We start from the raw sequence: 27,789 nt of genomic DNA, 5'->3' as shown, positions 1-27,789 counted from the left end.
GGGAGCAGTGACTGTGCTCCTGGGTTGCCGGCCGATGGTCTGCCTGGTTCCCGCATTACCGTGTGGCCGAAAATCGCCTAACCTTGGTCCCAAACGTCTGCAGGTAATCTTAAAGAAAGTGCTTTTCTCGTCCCCCACGTTTTGTGTTATTTCATCCTTGCCTTTTCAAAGTGACTCTCAATAATAAAACCACCACTTATGATGACCCGTTAAAGCTGAAGAGCTTTCTTTATTCTCACACTGTTGTCATGATGGATATTGCCTCCACATCGAGCTCAAAGTAACTTCTTTTTGCTGATGGTTCTTGACCTTGCTGAGCTCACAGTTGTTGTTTATGATTGTTACTTATAAGAAATCTCTCACGATGTGCACTTAATCCATTTCTTTGCTCACTAATGTTGTTATGCATTGTTCTTTTCTTCCTCCATGCAGGTTTCCCTCCTACGTGTTATATTCCTTTCTTATGTCTTTGGAGTCCGTTGGGGCTGTTTTCCCCTCCCGCCCTCCTTCCTGAGCTTTGGACCTGTCATTGTTCTATGTGGCCTTCATTCCCACCCCTTGTATGTTTTGGACGTTATGTAAGTTGATTACTCCTTCCATGATCTTATTTTATCCTGTCTTCTTTTTCCTACTCTGTCTCTTTCTTTCCTCATGTATCTTCTTTGGCCATCATTTCAGCTTCACATTCTCCTCTGTTCTACCTCTTCTTCATAATCTTCAATTGGTATCTTCTTACTTTCCCTTTCTCCTCTTTTCCTCCTTCTTCATCTATTCTCCGTTGTTTCTCATTACATACAGTTTGAATGTTGCTGAATACAGCCTTTATCTTTAACGATATTGCTTTTATTGGCTTTTAATGTATATTTACAGCTTTTATCTTTTATAATATTGTTTTAACTGGCCTTTAATGTATATTCACAGTTTTCTTGTATGCCTCTAAAAATTATATCTTGGAATGTCAGGGGTTTACATTCACCTATTAAGAGACAGAGAGTTTTACCACATCTTGCAAAACTTGGTGCTGATATTGCATGTATACAGGAGTCACATTTGTCTACTGAAGAATCAATCAAACTAAAGAGAGGTTGGGTGGGGGAGGTTCTTTTTTCCCCGGGTGGTGGTAAATGAAATGGCGTTCTCATTTTGTTTAAGAAATCCCTCTCAGTTAAGATAATAGCACATTCTACAGACCAAATAGGAAGATGGGTTCATGTTAAATTCACAGTAGACAATGTCTCTATTTCCGTTTTGAATCTTTATGCTCTTACGACTGGTGACGCCTCCTTCTGGACCTCCCTGGCTCTTCTGAAACTCTTTCCTCCGATACATGCATATCTCAATTTCTCTCCAAAATCCAACGTTCCCCCGAAGACCGTCCTGATCTTTCATCATTGTAGACTGACCTTTACGCAGAAAGAACTTCTTGCTGCATTGAAGACTCTTAAAAAAGACAAGGCTCCTGGACCGGACGGCTTTACTGTAGAATTTTTCACCCACTGCTCGATTTACTTATTCCTAAATTGCATATGCTTCTGTCTACCTTTTTACAATCGGGTACCTCCTCAGGCTCTTTCTCAATTGCTCTTATTTGCCTCATTCCTAAGGAGGGTAAAGATCCGCAATTCTGCAAGAATTACCGACCCATCTCCTTGGTTAATATTGACTTCAAAATTTTCTCTATAGCTTTAGCCCTACGCTTAAAATCCTTGCTGCCTGACTTATTGGGTAAGGAGCAATCTAGCTTCGTTAAAGGTAGATTGTTTACGGACAATACTCGTTTGTTTTTTGACATCCTTTCTAAGACCTCACATTCCTCTCATCCTCTGGCAGCCATAGCCCTCGACGCAGAGAAAGCGTCTGATAGAGTTGAGTGGCCCTAACTCTTTCGTACATTAGATTGGTTTGGTTTTGGCCCAAAAATCTCCACTTTGATTTCTATTTTGTATTCCCATCCTAGAGCAGCGGTTTCGGCAGATGGTGGCGTTTCTCCATATTTTTCTCTTGGTAGAGGAGTACGACAAGGATGTCCACTTTCTCCCTTTCTCTTTAATCTTGCCCTAGAACCATTTTTGTTAAGACTATGCCAAAACGACAAAATTCACGGCTTTAATATTCAGAAAACTGAAGTCAAAATGGCAGCTTATGCTGATGATGTTTTATTATTCTTATCTCAACCCCAATCGTCTCTTCCTGCCTTCTTAGATGAGGTTAACTCTTTTGTGTATGTCTCGGGATACAAATTGAATAAAGATAAGTGGGAAATTCTGCCTCTCACCAAATACACCTTTAAAACGGATTTTGCTAATTCGGGTTTTACATGGAATCCCAAATCCATCAAATATCTTGGTCTTCCCTTCACACCTTCTCTTTCCGGTACAGTTGCTCATTGCATGGATGATTGCTTACAAAGAATAACTACCCTTTATATTTATCTTGGTGGGGTAGGGACACTATTAAAATGATGCTTTCACCTATAGTCCTCTACACGATCTCCAATATTCCACTATCCATTCCTTTAAAGCATTTTAAGAAAATTAATTATATCTTATCTGCTTTTTTATGGGGTCACAGAAAATCACGGATGTCCATTTCAAGACTAATTCGGCCTTAAACAGAAGGTGGGGTTAATTTTCATGATTTTCTCTTATATCATAGGTATTTCTTACTAACCCAAGCGTTAAGATGGTTTTCCGATCCTTCCGCGAACTACCCCCTTTGGACTACTCTTGAAAAATCATATATTTCTCCAATTTCTTTTGAGGAATATCTTTCCTTTTCAAGTAAACCACAATCCTTGTCTACCACCATTCTTAAGTACACTTCTAAGCTTCTTCCACCCCCCTCTTTGCCTTCATTGATTGATCATCCTATCTGGCATAATACTACTATTTTAATAAATAATAAGCCAATTTTTGGGAAATCCTGGAGACAACGCTGCCTTATTTGGATACACCAGCTCTACAATGAAACTCAAGATCAAACTATTTCCTTCTCACATGCTGCTACCTCCTTTCATCTTCCATCTAATTTTCGTTCTAAATTTCTTAAGTTGATACAGACACTTCAACAAGCTCACACTAATCACATTACTTCCTCCTCTGCTCTTTGTCCTGAACCTACACATGTAACTGCCTTGCGACCCATGATGCAAGCGCTTCCAAGATTTATAAACTTCTAAATAGTCCATCTGCTCCAAGAATCAAAACCAGGACTGAAACTGCTTGGGAGGAGGATTTGGCAGTTTCTTGGACTGTGGAACTTTGGAATAAAATTTGGCTCCAGCTACGCAAATCCTCTAGAGCTGCGAACACCACACAGACACTCTTTTTTTGTATACAATTGACTCCTATTGTCGCCACTTGCTCTTAGCACAAGTCACCCTGACACCTCAGACAAATGCTGGACCTGCTCCTCACCACGTGCAGACTTATTTCACTTACTTTTTAAATGCACTCTCACCCATCAGTTTTGGAGAAAAGTGTGGTCTCAAATTAACTCTATTTATTCTTCTGACCATACTTTCTCTCTTACTCATACTTTCTTAGGCAGTGTTTCTCATATTTGGGAAGATTATGACTTTAACATTAAAATAATAGACCTGCTATTAGCAGTTGCTTTCCAACAAATAACTACTAATTGGAAAGACCTCACCAAGTTATCATATCAGGCATGGTGGTATGCCATTTGCTATAATCATCGTCTAGATACGATTTTTGTCTATCCACTCCATTTAGCACCAAAACTAAGAGACCTCTGAGATCTAGTTATGTTATTCATTGATGCCAGTGCTGGACGCTCTTTCTCTCAAACCCACAGCCAACAAGAAGTACCTAAACCCCCATGACTTCCCTCAAGTTGATATATCTTAACTTTATCTATTATATGCCACTCCCCATTTTATTTTTGCGTAATTCATCAATATTTACTACCAGTCTTTTATGGCATATTGTTATGTTTTTCCTTACTGATTTACATGCTTGCCAATTTTAACTGCTGTACTGTATGTTCTCTCTTATTAATTTTGTAACTATCGCTTACATATTGTTATCTTACTTATATCAATAAACTTACCTTGAACTTTTGATGGTTGCTGAAGAGCGTGATTGGGGCGACCCTCAAAATGAACACAGATGAGAATTTTGGTAGTAGATATCCGAACTAGACGAGAATCTCTAGCCCTGGGTTAGGAGCTGTGTGGAAATCGAAGAAATTGATGTACATAAACAGCATTCATTTCCCTTCTTCTCCCACTCCTCTCCCTGTGAGCACCATGAATACCGTAAATTATTGGCCGTATCGCTCTGCCAGTAAGAGCCCATACCCATATACATATGAACAGCCATTCTAGGCACCATGGCCTTTTACCCATTGGAATCCCCGGCTTCCCTCCTGCGCGTATCTTAAACCCCCTCTCTCATGCATAGACCATGAAACCCTCTCCCTCTGCGCGACCCTGCTGTGAAAGGCAACCCTTCTGCTTGACCTGCACAAACCCCCCCCCATTCCCTCTCGAAGAGGCATCCTTCGCCTTAGCTGACATAGCCCTCCCCAGCTGCACCTGACTGCTCCCGCTCTCTCATGTACGGGTCATAAGATCTCTCTCTCTCTATGTGACTCTGTCCCTGTGTTCACCCTGGCCCCCCCCTCCCTTCTCCTCACATGGGCAAGTCATAAACCTTCTTCTTCTGCAAGACCCTGTCCTTGGGAGCCACGGCCGCGCCTGACCAACACCTCCTCTCCTTCCATGAATGCCCCTCTGTTGACAAGCCTTCCCTCCGCGCTCGATTGTCCACGCGGCATGAATACCACTCCTTTGATGACCCCTTCCCCCGAGTCCGGCTGACCACACATGTCCGAGGCCATCGCCTGAGCCAGGAGATACCATTTACTGCCCTTATTGTATGAAGTCACTCCTCTTCAAAGGACCCACTATTGATCCTGGCCACCCCACCCCCTGGGCTATGATCAGGCGCACACATCCTAAACTGTTGACGGAACACTCAGCTGCGTGATTGCCCTCCCCTCTTATCAGCAGGTCAAGGGTCCCTATTGTGAACACATGTAGGGTAGGATTGACGCAAGGATCATGGGGATGTATTTTCCTTGTTACACAATATCATGATTGTAATGTCAAGTGTTTTGTAAGGTATAAAAGAAGGAGTCTCAGCTCACTTGTTAGAGCACCTCCTGAAAGACACCGTGTTTCGTGTCCGAAATGACTGGCTCTCCTCATGAGAAATAAACTCTGTTCTTGATTCCTGCTTCCAGCGCCCGTCTCTTTATTTGGTAACTGTTCAACATGGGAACTAAGAGGTGGTTTGCGCCAGCGGCCTGGGCATCGGTAGTAATCTGGGCTCCTGTTTTACAATTGGCGTCCCAACGCGGGGTCCATCAGTGACATAAGGTTCGGTAAGAGAGATCCAGACGAAGAAGTGAACGTCTAAAATGATCGGAGTATACCTGCCTTGAGAGGGCCCTCGCCCGGCTGCCGATCGAAAGAACTTCACCAATTCTGAACGGACCTCTCTTGAGTGACCTATTGTCCTGACTGGAATCCCACAGGAAAGCTACACGGAGTAAGAGAACGATCGGGCGCTGGAGGAGGAACACGAAGAACTGTCCGTATGGTCCGGTCCGGGTAAGATTAAGTAGGGTGTTTTTACGCCTGATTGGTAGGGTGGTTCTATCCACCTGATTGATTGATTGATTGTATTGGAATCGGTATTTGTATACTGATATTGTTGGTATTGGTTCATTTAGCTTTGAATGCTACTTGACATATTGGTTCTCTTCTGGAGAACGAGACATTCTCTGTTTGCAAACAGCGGCGAATAGGAACGTCGTCCCTCTTTGCAGATAGAGAAGGGTAGGTAATGCAGACTTTTGTCCCCGTTGTAATCCGTCATGCCTACTTTTCTCCCCACTGATTGTTTGAAATCGATTAATAATCGATTGTTGCTCTTTGAGATCTTCCCTGTCCACAAACAGAGACGAATAGGAATATTCTGTTTCCTTTATGGATACCGAAGGGCAGGTAATGCAGACATTTGTCCCCGTTGTAATCCGTCATGCCTGTTTTTCTCCCCACTGATTGATTGGTTGCCTGGACATTGTTGTTCCAGGAATTGTTTCGTTTGAGGTATTTTCTACTTGCAAACAACGTGGAATAGAAATATTCTGTCTAGTCTTTGCAAGTAGTAAAGGGTAGGTTATGCCCCTTTGTGAATTCGTCAGTCCTACCCACTCCCCACTGTTTGGTTATTTGGGGGGTAGCTCGCATAGTCCGCCCAGGAGACTACCCTTATGGAGGACATATGCTCCCCGCTCATGGACCATTTAGTGGAAGTAGACCATCTGGTCCGTCCAGGAGGCTACCCTAGTAAGTGGAAGTACATCGCTTGGTCTGTCCAGGATGATACCCTAATGAAGGAATATATGTTCCCCTTTTGATCGATAATCTCGTTCCACCCCGGACCATTTATTGGAGGGAACTCGTCTGGTCCGTCCAGAAGTACCCCCTAGTGAAAAGGACACACAAAAAATATGAAGTGATCACCGTTCCCTACTAACAGAAAACTTTAGCTCGAAACACGCTAAGGAAAAGAAGGTAAAATAAAAAGAAATCAGGCTAAGTCAGTAACCCCCTGATCAGCTTTTGACTTCGCTAAAAATAAGAAACATTAGAAATAATTCGTAATAAGAAATATAAAATGGCGAAAAGTTTGACAGCAAAAATAGCCACGAGGTAGCTAGGCTCCACTGCCTATTTCTGCTTCCAACATGTCTGCCTCATTGCCCACCACGCCCAAATAACGGTCCCACGAAATAGAAACAATTCAATAGGTACCTACCCCCATTCCGGAAGCTCCCGAAGTGCAACAGGTCCGCGGTTACGCCCATCCGGAGGGCGAGGCCTCGAGGCATGCGGGGCTCGCCTGGCCGCGGTCAGTAGGAGATGCTGGTGGGCAGGCGGCCCAAAGAATAACAAGGACCTCTCCACCTTTCTCTCTTCTGCCGCCCTGCAGGCCGCGGGGAGAGAGGGGGCTGTCTTGCCTCGGCCACCGACCACCCCTCTCTCTCTCCCGATCCAGCTTCCGTCGAAGGTCGAAGCCAAAGCGAGGATGGCGGCATTTCTTTGTGCTATAATGGCCGCAACTACACCCAACGCCTGACAGTTGCAGGTAGTCCCGCCACATGCCATCGCCTGGATAGTTACAGGTAGTCCCGCCACATGCCGACGTCTGGACAAGCGCAAGTAGCACCGCCACATGTCCACTCCTGGAGAGTTGGAGGTAGTCCCGCCACCTGTCAAAAAGGAAGGGGGGGGATGTCTTGCCTCAGCCACCGACCCCCCCCCATCTTCAATGGCCGGCACGGCCAATACCGAAGCGCTGGAGCCGAAGAACGGCGCGGGGTCGCTGGAAGGGGGAGGTGACGCGAACGAGCCTCCCCCACCTCCCTCCAGGTGGAGGCTTCCAGCGACACCCCAATGCTCTTACTTAAAGAGGGTCAACATCGAAAAGCGGTCTTTTGCCCAGGACGGGCACACGCCCCATGCCTTCTCTCCTCAACTTTGAAGATTCTATGAGAGCCGGGGGGCACCCCGATCCCTCCGCATGGGCGCCCCCGCCCCCTCACTGGGAACAGCGACATCGGTGCACTCCTGCCGGCACCAGCCTCAGTTTGGAAATGGCTAAAATACAGCAACGGCACAGACTTGTTCAGTTCCGGAGGAACACCAGAATGACCCGGTAGGAAAATTGTTGCCGCCCTCCCCACTCTTTGACTGTTGTTAGACTGTTACCACATTGTGCAAAACTTTTTGAACTGCCAACGGAAGGTTCTGGTCCAACCACGAGTCATTGGAGGCATTCTGACCGTGCTGGAACTCGCCTGACCCCACCCAAAATGGCGCCGACACAAAATGAGACTTTTTGAATAAACTTTGTTGCACCCTGACCGCGCAGCTTTTTGTCCTGAGAGATGTATGTAGTTTTTTGGATAATGAAAGTAGATATGAAGGATATTGAGTATGTGCTCAGACAAAGAACTGACTTAGGGTTGGTACTGATTATGATTTGGAAAATGAATTGGTGTAATTTAGATAAAGAATGAGTATTGGATAATGAACTTATGACTTAATTAAAAATGAATTACCGACATGCATCATGCTTGCTCTGTAGGGAAGTTTAATACGATTTTATTGCACTGCTGCACTTTATGCAATGAACTGCCACCAACTTCGTTCTTCTTATGTACAGTTTCAATCTACTCCGTGGCCGGTCCACTGGGTTGTAGGCCTGTATTTATACATCAACACTTTTTATTAAAAGTATTTTTGAACAAGAAAGCATGGTTGTAGCGGTTGCATTAATGAGTTTTGGATGTTTTGCTACTGTGAGCGAAGAATAAGTATGATGAAAGAGGAAGGTTAAAAAGGACCAGATATTTAGCAGCTACATTTTGTGTCACAGACAGCCGGAAAAGGTGTTTTAGACGCCCTTGAAACAACACCACAGAAATGCCACCTGGCCGCCACCCTTGCACCCAACAAAAGGGGTTGCGACCAAGTAACTCATGTAGATACTCAGATCACAAATGATTATATATCTGACATTACTGGTCCCTCTGGGCTTAAACGCCGAGATGGTAAAGAAATGCAGTACGTGGAGATAGGTCGAGTATGTGGTAAGTAAAAACATTTCCGGACTACTGCATGCCGATGTGCTTTGAATGCTGCCCCCCCCCACCCCTTCTTTCTCCTCCCTTCTGCAGGTCACGTCAGAATGTCGGCTGAAGTATGGGAGAGCGATGATCGAACCACCGACGAAAAAGGAAGGAAGGAATATGCGCATAGTCCTTATGACGATAAGTTCTTCTAAAGACGTAGACTTAAACATGACTGTTCCTCCTTAGAACATAGAGACTGGGGGGATGGACTGACATAGAAATTTGACGGGTACTGTATGACGAAAATTGACTCGAAATGACACGTTAGATAATGTAACTAGACGTTTGACTAGGTAGGGAAAGGACAGAGGAAAGTGTGTAGGTAAGGGTTACCACGGCACCACCCGTCTGGGAAGATAGAAATGTTGCTGATGTTCAAAATGCACTGCCCCCTTTCTCACACTCTTATAGATATAGCCAAGCTGTCCGACTGCTCTCCCGATCAATACTTGCCGTTGCCTCAGCCTGGAGAACTTCCCACCAAAGGAAGGAACTGAAAAATGGTTTAAGATCCAACCATGGGTAAATAGCGCGACCAGGTTAACTTCTGATCGACTAACCGAGGTGTAAGTATTGGCAATTGAGAACGCTCGCTTAGATAACAAGCGAGAAGGAAAAGGAGGGAAGGGTAGAAAGAGCTAAGCACATAGATAAATAGGATAGTAAAGATACGTAGGATATAATATGGATTTTGTTGGCCACCTGTTGTTTTCTGTTTTGTCGTGAATGTCTTATATATGTAATACATGTGCTGTCTTCCTTGTCTGAGTTTGTGTGTATGTAATGTACGGATTTATGTCTTCCCTCTGTCTGTATTTGCGTGTTGCCTGACCTTTGCTGTTCTGTGTTGTGAGCGCACTAAATGACCTATTTTCGTACACGTCTCTCTCTCTCTCTCTCTCTCTCTCTCTCTCTCTCTCTCTCTCTCTCTCTCTCTCTCTCTACATGTCATACGTGTACCGAATGGCTCGTTTAGATTGCGGACGACTCCCACTCTCTATGAGAGTCTCCCTATTTTCTATCCCTCTTTGTGGTAAAATTGTGCCCCACCGGCACCGGTTTGATTGGATACTTATTGAACGCGAAGGTGTTCAGCGAAATTGACCGAAACTAAAATGATTGCATCTCGCCATATTACTACCTCTCCTTTCTGCAAAATGAATGAACTTGAATTGGCTGAGAAGGAAAGGACAGGTAAGACGACTAAGGTCCCCCAAATCTGGCCATTTATAGGGGAACTGTATGTCAATGGCACCTTATTTCTGTTCATCAGAGACGAACGCCAGCGCCTAGATTGACCCCCAACGTCCAGATTGCCCCACCCCCTTTGCACCCAAGCGCGAATGCCCGAAGAATCCCCGCCCCACTTGATTGACCCCAGCTGCTGTCCTGGATATAAACATGATGACCATGAGTAACTGTCGTCCCTTGAGAAAAACCTGTTTTACCCTGATTCTCGATGATAGCGCCCCCGCCCTGTTTGAAAAGGCTAGCCAGCCTTGAAGGGAAATGTTAGACTGTTAAGGCGCAGGTTAGAAAGACGAGTCTCCCTGGAGGCTCCGAAATGTTGAGTTTGATGAAATACACAGTTGATAAGAGTCTGACTTTCCTCCATATGTGACCTGTGTAGACAATGAATAAAACTTGGCATGAACTCAGTAGGAATGCCGACATATGCACTGCTTGGTAAATGAACTTCTGACTGTGACCAATGAGCGTATCTCCCAAGTGCGTTGGATTGAGAGAGGAATTCACATGCATAAATGTCTTCCCCTGACCAGTTCTCTAAAGCTTGTTTTGTACCTATTCAAAGATTCACGATCGCCGAAGGAGAAGGGTCAGATGTGACGTACAGCCCGGCTGCAGATCTTGGGACACGTGTGACCTCGACTAAAGATGGAGCTGCAGAGCAACAAGATGCGGGACGAGACAGCAATTTCAAACGTGGAAAATGAAACTTGACGGGCTGCCCTGAAGCCCTCTGTCTGCTAACCCACGTGTGCCTGGAGTCTCCGTCCCCCTTCTTTGGGCCCGATTGATGGGCCTGCCTGCTTGTTATCCTTTGCTCCCTTGGTCCCTTTTGTGTGTCCCCGGAACTCTGACCCAACTCCGCCCTCCCTCCTATCGACTATTTGAACAACACTCACCCTCTTTTCCACGTGACTTTTTGTCAAAGGGAAGAACTGCATTCAAGTGGAGTAGGGTGTTGCCACGGAAATATAGGTGCCGAGCATAAGGCGCCGCCAAACGGATTGTTTAGGGAACAGGACTGTGGTCTAACAGCAGAGGACTGACCGCACCCTGCAACGCGTAAGGATAGAACCGAGCTGGACCTATAGCTCCACCGCCGGTGCACAACAGCGCCAACGAAAGTACACGGACTAGAGCCTACCAGTGATGGCTCACTGATAAAAAGACACTGTGACGAAGAAATATTGTGTATTGAACTGAATCCCGCTCTCAACTACCTGGTCAAAACTGTTCATTGGTCACATTTTTAAGTCAGAAACATTTATGCTATGTAGTGTGCTTCATTGTTAGGAACTCAACGAAATGCAATTTCCAATGTGCTGCATTCTGCCCATCACCTCAACTGTCTATGATTGTACGCCAAATGCTAGTATCAACGAATGCTAATTCTTCAACGATGCCTGTCTATCTGTAACCCCATCAATTGCAAAAATGAACGCTGTAATGTAAAAAGGGGCGACTGTGGAAATCGAAGAAATTGATGTACATAAACAGCATTCATTTCCCTTCTTCTCCCACTCCTCTCCCTGTGAGCACCATGAATACCGTAAATTATTGGCCGTATCGCTCTGCCAGTAAGAGCCCATACCCATATACATATGAACAGCCATTCTAGGCACCATGGCCTTTTACCCATTGGAATCCCCGGCTTCCCTCCTGCGCGTATCTTAAACCCCCTCTCTCATGCATAGACCATGAAACCCTCTCCCTCTGCGCGACCCTGCTGTGAAAGGCAACCCTTCTGCTTGACCTGCACAAACCCCCCCCCATTCCCTCTTGAAGAGGCATCCTTCGCCTTAGCTGACATAGCCCTCCCCAGCTGCACCTGACTGTCCCCGCTCTCTCATGTACGGGTCATAAGATCTCTCTCTCTCTATGTGACTCTGTCCCTGTGTTCACCCTGGCCCCCCCTCCCTTCTCCTCACATGGGCAAGTCATAAACCTTCTTCTTCTGCAAGACCCTGTCCTTGGGAGCCACGGCCGCGCCTGACCAACACCTCCTCTCCTTCCATGAATGCCCCTCTGTTGACAAGCCTTCCCTCCGCGCTCGATTGTCCACGCGGCATGAATACCACTCCTTTGATGACCCCTTCCCCCGAGTCCGGCTGACCACACATGTCCGAGGCCATCGCCTGAGCCAGGAGATACCATTTACTGCCCTTATTGTATGAAGTCACTCCTCTTCAAAGGACCCACTATTGATCCTGGCCACCCCACCCCCTGGGCTATGATCAGGCGCACACATCCTAAACTGTTGACGGAACACTCAGCTGCGTGATTGCCCTCCCCTCTTATCAGCAGGTCAAGGGTCCCTATTGTGAACACATGTAGGGTAGGATTGACGCAAGGATCATGGGGATGTATTTTCCTTGTTACACAATATCATGATTGTAATGTCAAGTGTTTTGTAAGGTATAAAAGAAGGAGTCTCAGCTCACTTGTTAGAGCACCTCCTGAAAGACACCGTGTTTCGTGTCCGAAATGACTGGCTCTCCTCATGAGAAATAAACTCTGTTCTTGATTCCTGCTTCCAGCGCCCGTCTCTTTATTTGGTAACTGTTCAACATGGGAACTAAGAGGCGGTTTGCGCCAGCGGCCTGGGCATCGGTAGTAATCTGGGCTCCTGTTTTACAGCTGCTTGGCCTGGGAGAGACACAGCACTAATGATACCCCCTTGGACTACTACCGATCCCAAGATGGAGCTTATCTTTGTCAATGCACTTTCAGCAGTCATACTGCGCATGCGTGTGATGACACACAACTCTTGTTGATAACATCGTCCACTCTCAAGCAACACAGACAACGAACAGCAGCAGAAAAAAGAAGTCATGATGATGAAGGAATACATAAAGAAGTAACAGATTTGTAAGCAGCAGAAACAGAATGTGAGAGATTTGGGAGCAGTTGGAAGAGATCAGTAAGTGCCAAAAGTCCAATTTGAAGCGCAAAAGAAGTTTTGATAGTGTGGGTGCATCTGCACTTCACTGTTAGTTTTTAGGTCGAGCATCAGCACGCATGCACTGTCTGCAAGACCTTCAGTAGTCACTATGGAGTGTAATCTCTGGCATTCTGTCATGCTTCTCACAATTGGTTAATTCGTGCATCGTTTTTGTTTCCTCTCTCCTTACTCGTTAGCACTCCAATACATCTTTTCCGGTTTTGTAAGAGGTGCACCGGCCAATTACAGTTTACTTACGCTAGTAAGTTTTATTTGTTATTTGGAGACTACTTGTTTATTTAATTTAATGGTAGTGTGTGAAATAAGGAATTCAATCTTCATGAATTTCAGTCTTCCAACATCAGAGTTACTTAGGAAAGTCTTGTCACTGCTGTTCTTTCTTTCAAACACCTTTAAATGTACAGTAAGGTAGTAACATACCATTTCTTTAACACCTTCAGCGCGGTGCGGTTCTAATGAGCCAACGGGCTCATGACGGAACGGTTCCATCATGAGCATCGAAGGGGTTAAACAAAATGTGTAAATCTAAGAGTGCTGACTGCAAGCAGATGCAGTGAATAAAGGCTCAAAGGCCATCCTGACTAAGAGTGGTTATAACTGGATGTGAAGCTTTGCTCTTTCAAAACACGTTACTCTTTTGACAGCTGCTTTGAAGAGTTGAAGATAATTAGAGAAATGTTCAATTGCTCATTCATTTTATTATCTTTTCATGTGATGCTTGCGTTCATTGTAATGATGTTTGGCAAACCAGCTTATTTTGCAAGTACACAGACAGGCACACGTGCAAACATGCAGTCGTCTTTGTGCATGTCATTCACTAGTATGAAGATCTGTTGTTTATGGCATTTAGAAACTGCAAAAGTGAGGTGTGAAGGGCTATACAAAATAGTTTGTATTATTTTTTGTTTACTCAGAGTTCCTTTGCTGCGATTGACTAAGTCTATCTCATAAACCGTTCGCTCACAATAAATGGAACGTGAGACACACTTTACAAGCTGCTTCTGTGGTTGACACAATCAGTGCTGCAAGCCCATTAGCAGCATTTGATCTACCGGCCCTGGGCACACATGGTGCACTGTACTAGGGTCTGACCAATCATTTGAAAACAAACTTCACCTGCACCTCCAAATCTGATCCCCTCCTCAGCCAGATGTGAAGACATTTCCCACTTCTTCTCAGACAAAATAGCCAAAATTGATCAATCCTTCCTTCCCACAAAGCTCCCTTCCAACTCCCAATGCAAACCCGTCCTCATCTCTAATGCCTACTCCACATCCCCTCGACCAGTTGACCCCTTCTCTCTTCTGTCCACTATTCTACCGTTCCCCAGCAACTATCCTTACCCACCTACTGCTCACCCCCTAACCACTCCCCACACCTATCCACTACCACATCTCCGAAAGCCAACTCCCCTAACTCACAATTAAAGAACAATGCCTCCTTACTCAACTTCCTCCCGATGACTGAGCTTGAAGTCCTTAAAATAATTGATAATCTTAAACCGTCCTCCCATACAAAAGACCCCTTACCCTCTAACTTTGTCCCTGCCCTTAGGCACATCATCGCCCAATACTGGACCACAATCATCAACACCTCTCTCCACTGGCTGCGTTCCCACCTCCCTTCAACTTGGACAAATCTCTCTCATTATCAAAAACCCCAATGCTGACCCCAATGACCTAAACAATGTCCGCCGCATCATTTACCTCCCCCTACTCTCAAAGGTCCTTGAAAAATGTGTCCTACTACAACTAACAAACACAAAGAAAACTTCAACCTACTCGACCCCTTTCAATCAGGCTTCAGGAAAGGCTCCAGCACAGAAACGGCATTATTCAATGTCGTTGATGACATCACCACTCACTTAATAATGGCGAGATCTGCCTTCTTATCATCCTTGATCTCTCCGCAGCGTTTGATACAGTCAACCATTCAGCCCTACTAATGTGCTTAGGACCCAATTCGGCCTTAATGGTACTGCCTACATATGGTTTTTCTCCTACCTACAACATCAAACTCATCAAATCAAAATTCTAAACTGTCTTTCTAACCCCACTCCTGTCTCCCTTGGATTTCCCGATCTATTCTCTCTCCCTCCCTCTTTAACCTCTTCATGGAACCCCTCACACTCATTCTTAAACAAGGAGGCATCAACTACCAACTCAAGGCCTATGACACCCAAATCTATGACAAGATGAAAACTCATGCTTACATCTTACACCTGAACAACACCCTCCCCAAGATCCAAACCTGGTTTTATTGTAATCATCTCAAACTTAACTCTAATAAAACCAAATTCATTCTCTTCTCCCCTATAAATAACCCTCTCCCCGTTCAGTCCTGGATCTCTGACCTTAACGTACTCAACTGCTCACTCACCCTGTCTAACTCCGTCAAATCTCTTGGTATTTCTATCGAAAACATCCTAACCCTTAAAGTCCACATCAAAAACTCTGCAAAAGGATCCATCTTCACTCTCCGTCACCTCAAGAAAATCAAACCCTTTATACCTACCGAATGACCATTGCCCTCCTTCAGTACTGCGGGACATCTGTCTTAAGCTACCAGAATGCAAATTATCATTCCTGAATGCATCCCTCATCTCTGGCGCAGTCCCTAGCTCCTTCAAGGAAGCAATCCTCGTGCCGCTCTTGAAAAAACCAGGGGCGGACCCTGCCGAACTTTCTAATTAGCGACCAATATCCCTGCTGCCCTATTTGTCAAAACTTCTCGAAGCCCATGTCACCTGGTGCTTTTCCAACTTTATCGAGAGCTCTTGCTTCCTTGAGCCTAATCAGGCCGGCTTCAGGCCGGCCCATTCCACGGAAGCTGTTATCTTGGCAGTTATGGATACTTTGAGAGGGAATGCAGATGCAAAAAGACCTCAGGCCCTTGTGCTTCTGGACCTGTCGGCCGCGTTCGACACGGTGGATCATGACATCCTTCTCCACCGTGTCGGACAGGCTGGCTTTCAGGGCTCAGCTCTTAGGTGGGTCGAGTCATTCCTCACAGGCAGGTCACAAGCTGTACGTTTGGGTCCCTTCACTGCGCCGAAGTCTCCTACCACCTGCGAAGTCCCCCAAGGCTCCTCACTCTCCCCTTTATTATTTAACCTATACCTTCGCCATTTAATTTGCTCTCTCCATAATTGGGATGTCACGGTCTTCAATTATGCGGATGATTTGCAGCTCGTCTTTCCACTTGATTCTCCACAGCGGTCAACAACTTTCACACCGTTATGACCCATATCCAACAATGGATGAATCAAAATCAATTAAAGCTCAACCCTGGAAAGACTGAGCTGCTCCTCCCTGGCTCGAGTGCTGCATACTGGGGCCCGCAGTTTTGGCCCCTCGATCTTGGTCCCCCCCCCACACCAGTCAAGGCAGTTAAGAGCTTGGGGGTGACGATCGACGCGGAGCTGTCACTTAAAGCTCAAGTTGGTGCCACGGTCTCTTCATGCATGTTCCAGCTCTGAAAGATCCGGAAGATCAGGCACCTACTTCCACATGTGGCTCTGTGTCAGGTCGTCATGTCCCTTGTTCTCTCTCGCCTCGACTTTTCTAACTCTCTCTATCACGCACTCCCCTGATTTCTTTTGTGTCGTCTCCAGGTCGTGCAGAATCAGGCGGCCCGTCTTATCTTTAAGATCCCTAGGTGGCAATCTGCGAAGCCCTTGCTCCGCAAGCTCCATTGGCTTCCAGTTGAGGAGAGGGCAGCCTTTAAGACGGGCTGCATGGTTTTCAAATCTCTTCACTGCCCCTGCCGCGCTTTTCTTAACTCCCTGATCACTCTGTATCGACCTGCACGTTCCCTCCGTTCAGTTCACCATCACCTACTTGTCACTCCCAAATTCAAAACCAATAAATTTGGGGGCCATCGTTTTTCTCTCATTGCCCCTAAATTCTGGAACCCCCTTCCCCAGGCCGTCAAATCCAGTGGTTCCCTTTTTCAGTTCAGGAAACTTCTCAAAACTTTTCTGTTCACTCTCTCTGGGTAATCTCTCCTTGTCACTCTACACATGCTCTGTCAGCAAGCGCCAGGAAACCTCCGGGTGTCAGTGCGCTCAAAAAGTGCCATTTAACATACCATAACATAACTTTAAACTTGTAGTTCAGTCACTTTTTCTTTCACGTATTGATTACGGTCACGCCATTCTCAATGGATTTCCCAAGGCCCACCTTGCTCTAATCAAAGCTGTGCTCAACCTTGCAGCCAGGCTCATCACAGACTGCAAACGCTTCGATCATATGGCTCCCTACTGAAGGCAGATCTGCCTAAAAAACAGCCTGCATTACTCATAAAGTCCTCCATCAAAACACTCCGCAGTACCTCTCAAAGAAACTCCTCATTTTTGGCACCACACAACCTCTGAGAAGCACCAACTTCCTCCTCCTAATCCCACCACTTCATAAAAAGAAAGCCACACAATCATGCTCCTACTCTGGTAATGCCCCTATCATCTGAAATGCCCTCCAAAAAAACTGTGCAGTAACCCCTCCTATTTCAGTTTCAAAAAAGACCTAAAAATCCACCTCCTCAATTATTATTGGGGATCCTAACCTGTGACCTGCACTTGATCTCCAATTCACCATGTTATATTAGTCCAGTAATATGTGTCCACTGCCTGAACATCATCTACCTAATTACTTGATATATATAGCTCTTGCCTCTGTTTATCTATTTGATTTGTATATTTTGCATGTTGTTTTCATTATCTTTTATCTATTTGAATGCCATATTTGGTCCAATTATTATGTTGGGTCCTAACCTCTGACCTGCACCTGATCTTCATTCACCATGTTATATTTGTTCTGTAATATTTGTCCATTTCCCAAACATCATCTACCTAATTATTTGAAGTGTATAGCTCTTGCACCTGTATATCTGTATATCTATTTTGATTTGTATATTTCACATGATGTTTCATTATTTTTTTATCTACTTGTAAGCCATGTTTGCTTTATATTATTTTCTCATGTAAAGCGCTCTGATACCTCTGGGTCTAGCCAGCGCTAGATAAAACTTTTAAAATAAATAAAAATAAGTAAATCAAATAAGCCAATCATGGAGTCACTAATGCATTACAACAATTTACAATAGAGAGCATTGCACTGAGGCACTGAATAGCAGTGGCACAGTGCACAAAGCATCTAAAACCAGCAAAACATATTAAAAACAGAGGAGACAACAGAAAAAATTAAAGGGAGACTCCCGCCAATGGTACCAGATCTAACAGCTTTGCTCTTGCAACACCATGCGTGACCCAAGGGCAACGCAATGCGATGATGTATCTGGCCCTGGAGCTCCACAGCAGGCTTACCAGTAGGTCAGAACTCACTGGGATTGCAGGTAAGAGCAGTGGGGTGGAGAAATCGACAACGACGACGAGGCAACCTAAATAAAAAAAAAGAAAAACACTTACCTTGCTCTCACTGCATCACAGACTAGGTTATGTGGCGAGTTCAAGGTAAGAGGTTTTCTTTTTTTTTATTTAAGTTTCCCTCATCATCAGCAGTTGACTCCCTCGTCTCTCCACCGCTCTTACCTGCACGGGCTGCGCCTGACTGGGAGTAACATAATACAGATCAAGACCTAAATGTAAGTGGACTCACCCATCTCTATGTCATCAGAGCATGCTAAAGGGAAGGTTTTATCCTTTGAAGGATGAGATGCTATACTGTAATTAGCTTGGAAAGGAGATGGGCAAATAGCACCACTTAGCAGCAAACCGGAAGTCTCAAGCCTTCACACTGTGACCTGAAATACGTGGGCCACCTTTTTCTGATACGATGCATCAGTCCTTATTAGATCACCATGGCAAGGTAACCAGTGAGTTTCAGTGGGACGTGGAGCACACCTATTATTTTGATACTTATTTTACTCTAAACTGAGTTTAATGTCACTTTTTTGTCTTGCGTGCTAACAGTGGTGGACACACTGACTCAACATGTCCTAAACTAACCCACCCTTAAACAAGTATATGAAACTTGACCACTGTGCACTTTTGCTGTGAGCTGTTGCTCTTTGAGTTTACATAACATGTAAAACTTCACAAACATTAACTTAAACACCGTCAACCAGACATAATCTTCTCAAAAAATCTCATACAATATCCCTGTAATATTTTGTGGTAATGTAAATATTTAATTTGTTCATTACACAGAACATAAAATATAAAACAAGGCTGCAATCTACTCATTTCAAAGTTATGGTCGCTTTTCTTCCTTGTAGCCCTGAAGCCCAATGCATTTCGGGCCCTTGGCCCTTCTTCGGGGCTATAATTTAAAACAAACATAATGGTGAAATATTAATCTACATTGAATGTAAAGGGAAATTTCAATACACAGCATAAATTTATATCAAGGTTTTCATTGGATACAATTGTTCTGTTTGTTATTGATGAAACCAAAAACAATAGAAAGGACCACATGGCGAAGCAGGTAAAAAAACATGTAAAGAAACAACCTCTGAGCGTGTGCAAAACTGTCTTAACTTATGTGTGCCTTCCTTAGAAAACCTCTACCAACCACAACCGTCACACGTGTGCTGTGCACCTTACTTGTACTCTTGCTAAATGCTTACCAAAAGCTACCTGCTATCGGCCTTCTAAAACACTCTTCCACATGAACCAGACCGCTCTGTGTGTCGACAAAAAAAGAATGATAACACTTACTAAATGCTGTGTTTTTTAATGGAACTACTTTCCCATATCACGCACTGTGTCGCTGTATATAAATAAATCGTAAATCATACGTTCTTATATAGCGCCTTTCACCGTAAGGTCTCAAGGCTCTTGCTTTGGCCTTTCCCTGCGCGATTGCCCCTAATGGGCATCCCCAAGGTGAAGACCAGGCATCCCATTGCGGTGGGGCGTAGTGGAGATTAAGCAAGCTATTGCCCAGAGTTGCAGAGTGTGAACCCACGATTCAAGTAGGCACCGAGGCGAGAATTATCGAGTCCGTGGACATTTTGAGCTCAGGCCCTGCCGCGTCGGGGATGTAACCCTGGTCCCGGGTCTGACCTGTGCATCAGGGACTGCCTCCTCTAACCAGAGAGCCACACTTCTCCACTATACATCCACTCGTGCTCACCTGAGCGTCTCTTCTTAGCAGAATGCAGAACTCTGATTTTATTATTTTAAATGTTTTATTGTGTTTGAAATTGATGACTTGCTAATTTGCACATTACCTGTAGTTTCACTTTCTGCCGTGTCCTGCCGCCTGCACCCCGGTCCACCACGGGTTAGCCCGATTGTTGTGGAGGGTGCAGGCTGTCACAGGCAGAAGTACTTCTTCCCTTGCAGTTAGGGGCGAGCTCCACGATTAGGTCAGGCTCTGAGCCTTTATCTCCCTATGTGTTGCCCGTTGTGCAGCGGACGCGCCGATGGGGCTCCGAAGGCGCGCCTAAGGCAAGCCCGTCTGCGCCCGTCCGGGCCCAGACGGGGCCTGGGGCCATTTACTCTGTCCAACCCCCTACCATTACTCACGGACCAAACTACTATAGCTATGGGCATGCTATGTATGTACAAATAAGTTAAATCACCCAAAATAGAAGAGATCAACTAAAATTTAAAAAAGAATATAAAGAATAAAGATTCAATCAACAAAACATACTGTCTCACCCGGATGTTTTGACAAAACATTGTCTTTATCAGAAATAGCGACATAGGCAATTATATTGTTCATTATATGCCATGCCCCCAGGCACTAGTAAGATCCTTAAGGTTAATGGTCTTTTCTCGCTTAAAAATACATGCTAGGATATACCCTCACTCCCTCACCAGACCTCCTTTCATGCACTAAACCCTACACAGACCCCCCTTTTAAACCCCGGACAACACATACCCGTGAAAATCTGTCCATTTGGTATCTCAATACCAGATCAATGGTTAAACATCAATTAGAGGTGTTTTTTCTTCAAGATACCTATAAGCCCGACATGTTATTTTTAACCTAAACTTGGTTAAATGATGGATCATCCCCAGATTGGTTGGTAGCCATTCCCACCAACTACTATGCTCTTCAGGCCAACAGATCAGAGCCGAAATCAGGGGGAAGGGTGGCAGCCATAATCTTAAAAATTCACAAATTTATGTCCCTTTCCTCCATCAAAATCCTCCTTGTAGACTGTCTTTTTCTCAAACTCCATTCACCAGCCCCCCCCACTTGTTTGTGCGGTGATCTACAGACCCCCTAGCTATATGCCCACCTTCCCCCAAGTCTTTGGAAACGCTATTGCGGAACTCGCCATAAATCATGCTAGACTTTTAGTTATTGGCACTTTCAGCTTCTGGCCAGGCAACACACGCGAGTGCCCAACATCTGTAGCATTCACCGAGCTACTAAGGGGAATGAACCTTATTCAACATATTAAGGCAGCCACCCACACAAAAGGGCACATACTTGACCAGGTCTGGTCCTTGAATCTGGAGATCCCAGATATACAGATTACTCCATGTACCTGGTCAGACAATTACTTCATCTCTTTTTCCCTCCCCATCCCCCCTTGCCAAAATCTCTCATCCAGGGACTGTCCAGGTAAGGAACTGGAGTCGGGTTGATATTACTGAACTTTGTTCCCTCTTGGCCACCGCTAGACTCCCTAGTCCCCCATCCAACAACCCCAACCATCCGTCCACGCTCAGGCTGACGACATCAACACCTGGCTGGCTACAGGCAGAGATAACTTGGCCCCACTTAGGAAGGGTTGCCGTAAAAGACCACATGACGCGCAACTATGGTTTACCAGCCATCTAAAAGAGAAGAAACTGTCCCTGCACCAATTAGAGCGCAAGTGGAGATTAAATTATTGCCCTATAAAGAAATCTTCCTTCGTAATGGCGCTACAGGAGTATAAAGCTGCCATCCTAAAAGCAAAAGCAGATTATTTTTCTCAAAAGATTCTTAGATCTGACAACAAAGCGAAGGAAATCTTTTCCATTGTGGATGAGCTTGTCAAACCCGATCGGATCACCACTAAATTGGCCCCTTCCCAACAGCTCTGTGATTCCCTCAACACTTACTTCTTTCACAAAATAGCTACGATCAAAGCCAGTATCCCCAAGACTGTTCCCCCCCCCCCCGGCCTCCCCTCAGTCATATCAAAACCCGCTCTCTTTTGACTTCTTCCCGCCCATCACACAGAGACATTTTTCTCCCTCCTAAAAAAAGTTTGTTCCGGGTCCCCCACTGACAGCTGCCCTCCCCACATTGCCCGCGAGATTTTCCTTCAGCTTCCTGAAATCCCTTTGTCCCTTCTAAACGACTCCCTGTCTACTGGCATTATACCAAACTGTTTTAAGATAGCTGAAGTACGACCCATTTTGAAAAAACCAGGCGCAGACCCTGCCATTCTCAACAATTTTCGACCCATCTCACTTTTACAGTTTCTGGGGAAAATCCTGGAAGCATATGTAACAAGCTGCCTCAGTAGATTTGTGGAGTGCTCACACTACCTGGACCCCCACCAGGCAGGTTTCAGACACGAGCACTCCACCGAATATATCATACTGGCAGTACATGATGAGTTGAGAAGAGGCGCGGACCACAATATCTTGCAGGCTCTTGTCCTGCTGGATTTGTCGCCTGCCTTCGACACGGTCGACCACAAGCTTTTGGTCGAACGGGTTGAAGGCGCCGGCATATGAGGCATCACTTTAAAATGGATCTCCTCGTTCTTAAGCAACCGCTACCAAGCTGTCCGCCTATCCGACCTCACGTCAGAAAAAAAGGAACTCACCTGTGGGGTCCCCCAGGGCTCCTCCCTCTCCTGCTCTTATTTAAACTTTACATCCGGCCACTAATATGAGAGTTACGGAGGAGGGACATAGCTATTTTTAACTATGCTGACGACATCCAGCTCGTCTTTACCATTGATCCATCTGCCCCTGCAATTGAAGCCTTTCTGTCCACCATGACGTCCATTAGCACATGGATGAACTCAAGCCAGCTTAAATAAATCCAAGTAAGTCCGAGCTGGTACTTACTAGTCCCCCTTCTAACCCCTGGCATCCTAGTTTTTGGCCACTAACCCTGGGCCCTCCACCTTCCCCTGTCGGTACGGTTAAGAGCCTGGGGGTCTCAATTAGCAGCGACTTGATTCTAAAAACTCAGATTTATTCTGTAGTTTCTTCCTGTTTTTTTCATTTGTACAGGATTCGAATAATTAGCAAATTCCTCTCTTTCGAGACCCTGGTTCAGGTTACCCTGGCACTAGTCATGTCGCAAATTGACTATTCCAATTCTTTGTATGCCGATATCCCTGCTTATCAACTGCAGAGGCTTCAGTTGGTTCAGAACCAAGTGGCCAGACTTGTTCATGGCCTACCTAAATCGCACCAGGCTAAACCCCTCCTCAAGGACCTGCATTGGCTCCCCATTGCCCAATGTTGCCTCTTTAAGATCGGTTGTCTGACCCACAGAGCTTTAGCATCTCACAGGCCATTCTTCATAGCCAACAGAATTCAGCGCTACATCCCCCGCCGCACCCTTCGCTCTGCTAATGCCAATCTTCTGACCCCCCATGTCTTCCAGCGTAAGAAACATGGGGGGCTCGAATTTGCGTTCCTAGTACCTCAGTTCTGGAACTCACTGCCACCCACCCTACGCCAACTTGAGTCATATCCTATGTTTAGGAAAGCTCTTAAAACATGGTTGTTCTCCCAGGCCTATGATCACTAATTCACACCCGTACACTGATTTCGCCTTCACATACTCAGCGCCAAGAAACCATTGGTGAACGTGCGCTATATAAATTATTTTTATCAAATAATCATATCATATCATATGCCGCCCGTCATTCACCCCGCCTCAACTCAAACTGTAATCAAAAAAACCACAGTCTATCAAACTCATCATTCCGTCGTTACCCAATGAATCCTTTTTACCTGCTAGGTCGGCCTGACACGGCATACCTTAACGTTGTTACAATGAACACAAATGAAATGTTACAATTGTGTTCATTGCAACAACATTATTTTGGGCAATAAGATACCGCATCCCACCACGGGAGAAACTATGAAATTGCATCACAATGCAGACTACAACACCACCAGTGTTATTTACGGCATAAAGTGCTGTGTGGACTACTTTATATCGGAAAAACAGAGAGGAGAATAAAAGTTTGCATATCTGAACATAAAAGCACAATACCAAATCAGAAAGTTAGTAGCTGTCTGGCGAAACACTGGATAGAAGCACGTCATTCAATAGCACAATTAAGGTTTCAAGTAATAGAGGTGGTGAATCCCACAACAGGCAGGGATCTGACTAGGGTATTATTACAGAGAGAGATTTTTTGGATAAGGACACTTAACACTCAGGATCCGTATGGATTAAATGATAACATTGAAATGGGATGTTTCTTGTGAATAAAAAGGGTAATAATAAGAACTGATGTATCATGGTATCTGCTAAAGGACTGTAATGATACAATTATGATTGTGATGTTCTTGATGATACAAGACTTCTTCCATGTGATGTTGGAAAACAGGAGAAGGAATAATACTGTTTATAACTGTATATGGCACTCGACCCCCATGTGGACCCCACACGATTATTTAATTTTATTTATTTCATTTCATTTATAAACTCTGGTGTTTTTTCAGTTGCTTGAGCTTTTTTTTTTTTTTTAGACACTTTTCATTCAGGATTTGCTTTATCGGTCACATTTGGAGAACAGGAAGCTCAGATGAGTAGACATTTCAGTGTGGAAGTGATGCATCATTGTCGAAAGAGGTAATGTATGGTTACAACATGGCGGCCATTATCCAGAAAGTTGGAGGTTGTAACATTGAGTTTGTTTTTAGTCTCAATGCTAACCAGTAGGAGAAATAGACAAGGGATAGGTATAAGCAGGAATAGAATACGATCGGGTGAAGATTGCAAAGTTGGTACGAACTTTGTTGAACAGCCAAGGAAAACGTTAAGGTACGCCGACCTAGCAGGTAAAAAGGATTCATTAGGTAACAACGGAATGTTGAGTTAGATAGACTGTGGTTTTTTCGATTACAGTTTGAGTTGAAGTGCAATAGTTCCATTAAAAACACGGCATTTAGCAAGTGCTATCATTCTTTTTTTGTCAACACACAGAACGGTCTGGTTCATGAGGAAGAATGTTTTAGAAGGCCGATAGCAGGTAGCTTTTGGTAAGCATTTAGCAAGAGTACACGTTAGGTGCACAGCACATGTCCGACGGTTGTGGTTGGTAGAGGTTTTCTATGGAAGGCACGCATAAGTTAAGACAGTTTTGCACATGCTCGGAGGTTGTTTTTTTACATGTTTTTTCACCTGGTTCGCCATGGGGTCCTTTCTATTGTTTTTTGTTTCATCAATAACAAACAGAACAATTGTATCCAATGAAAAAATTGATATAAATGTATGCTGTGTATTGCAATTTCCTTGTACATTTAATGCAGATTAATATTTCACCATTATGTTTGTTCTAAATTATAACCCCCCGAAGAAGGGCCAAGGGCCCAAAATGTATTGGGCTTCAGTGCTACAAGGAAGAAAGCGACAATAACTTCGAAATGAGAAGATTGTAACTTTGTTTTATATTTTATGTTCTGTGTAATGCAGAAATTAAAAATGTACATTACAACGAAATGTTACAGGGATATTATATGAGATTTTATGAGAAGATTATGTCTGGTTGTCGGTGTTTAAGTTAATGTTTGTGAAGGTTTACCTGTTATGTAAACTCAAAGAGCAACAGCTCACAGCAAAAGTGCACAGTGGTTGAATTTCATATACTTGTTTAAGGGAAGGTAACCAGTAAGACCTTAGGGGCTAGATGTAGGTAAAATAGATTTACCGATGTTTAACCACATCGGTGCTTATCGTATTCCCTCTCCTGCGCTGGAAAACGGTAAATCCCATTATTCATGACGAGCTCAGCTCGTCTTGAGATACGAGAGGGTTACCTCATGACGAGCTGAGCTCGTCATGAGCGTCGAAGGAGTTAAATACCGAATTTTACCGATTCGGTAATTAAAAATCGGTAAATCTAAGCTGTGGACATGTAGGTATTCAAGATGTGCTGGAATACCGAATCGGAAGTATTCGGTATTTACTGATTCGGTAAATACCGAATCGGTAATGCCCATTCATTCCTATGGGCTTTGAAGCAGCCCCAAAACAGGCTTGGGTGCCATGTGGCAGGCATACATGCCCTAAGGGCAGGTCTGCCTGTCACATGGCATAGGTGTGCATGCACACATGTGCATGCACACCGGAATCGGTATTTTACCATCAAATTGGATTTGATGGTAAAATACCGATTCTGTAAGGCATCTGGGACTCAGAAGAGTCCCACCTACATCTGGGAGCCTCAGATTCGGTAAATTTACCGAATTTTTATTTTACCGATTCGGTAAGATTACCGAATCAGTAATTTTACCGAATCTGTAAAATAATGCCCCCTACATACCTGTCACCCATTTACCGATCGGTAACGGCCAAAATCGGCCGTTACCGATTGGTAAATGGCCTGAAACGGCCACCTACATCTTGCCCCAGGTCACTGAAAACTGTTGTGCAGGCAGTAGGTGGTGCAGTTGCAGAAAAAGAGAGGGCCTTCTCATGCTACCAATGGGCTCTCTGAAGAAGTAAAGTGCAGTGAGTGGGTGCACAAATTAGAAGCTGCCTTTTAGAAGCTGATAGTAATCGTGCAACGCTGGAAGAATCCTATTGGCCCTATGAGTAGGACTGCTCCTTTCATTTACAGTTACAACTTATTAAGTTTGGCAGCTTACAACATATGAGGTATCATCATGCTCTAGGTGAGAAAAGAAGCCAGGAGAGACCGGAGTGATATGAATGGTAGACATGCAAGGAGGACCACGGATATAATAGAAATAGGGAAGGAGGTAAATATTGCAGCAAATGGACTAACAGAGAGAGCACAAGATGTATGAGAATGAAGGGAGAAAGCAAAGACAGAGAAAGAAGAAAGGAGGGTACAGTAACAAAGTTAGAGGGTGCAGAAATTAGGAAAGTACTAATGGAAAAGGCAAGAAAAGTTGAGCAGTTCAGAATCACAGACGTTACAAAGTGGAGGAGAATGGAAAATTGGAGGGGTGCTAATATAGGGTATAAATAATATGATAAGTAAAAAAAGCCATGCAAAGTTCTGAAAATTTTTCCTCAGCAAATATGCAGTATAGTCACAAAAATCCCCCCAAATGTAAGTACTTATAGTTGGACACGAGAGTACTACTGCAAAAAAAGGGAGTTTTTCAAGAGTTTGCACTGAAACCTCTTTGTATGGAGTCCTTCACATGCAAAAACTAAGCAATTCATGCAAGGTCATACAAACTGACCACGAGCGAGACATGCTGAAATTGTAGTATTTTGATTTTATTTAACTAGCACTCTGGTCATATTCTAAAAGCCCAGGTGTGGCATTTTTACGTAGCCATCCAACATACAAAAAAGGCATAAACATTTGCACTCCGAGGACTACATGTGTCAAAACCATCAAGAGCAGCAAAAGCAAAGACACAGCCACTTAATGGAGTGCTGTATTAATCTCACGTGACCTTAAAGCAACCTGAACCATTGAGGTGCAACCCAGTAAAAAAGATTTAGGGACTCATTTAGATTTTGACAGATGTTGGACTTCTACCAAACAATGCTGATGTCCGATCAACCAACATTGTGGTTACTTAGCCTGCCTGACACTCTGCCGAACCAACGCACATAAGAATATGTCTAGTGATATTAGAAAGTATAGTGGAAAGATGCTTATTTTAGAGGACGAGAACCCTCATCCACCCAAGGGCGGCATGTTTCATCATTGCTTTTTCCTCCTTACTCCAGGTACCTGATGTGGGCTGCCACTCCCCA

This window comes from Lissotriton vulgaris, chromosome 7 (assembly GCF_964263255.1).
Source record: "Lissotriton vulgaris chromosome 7, aLisVul1.2, whole genome shotgun sequence".
Classification (NCBI taxonomy): domain Eukaryota; kingdom Metazoa; phylum Chordata; class Amphibia; order Caudata; family Salamandridae; genus Lissotriton; species Lissotriton vulgaris.
This window is presented reverse-complemented; position numbering follows the sequence as displayed.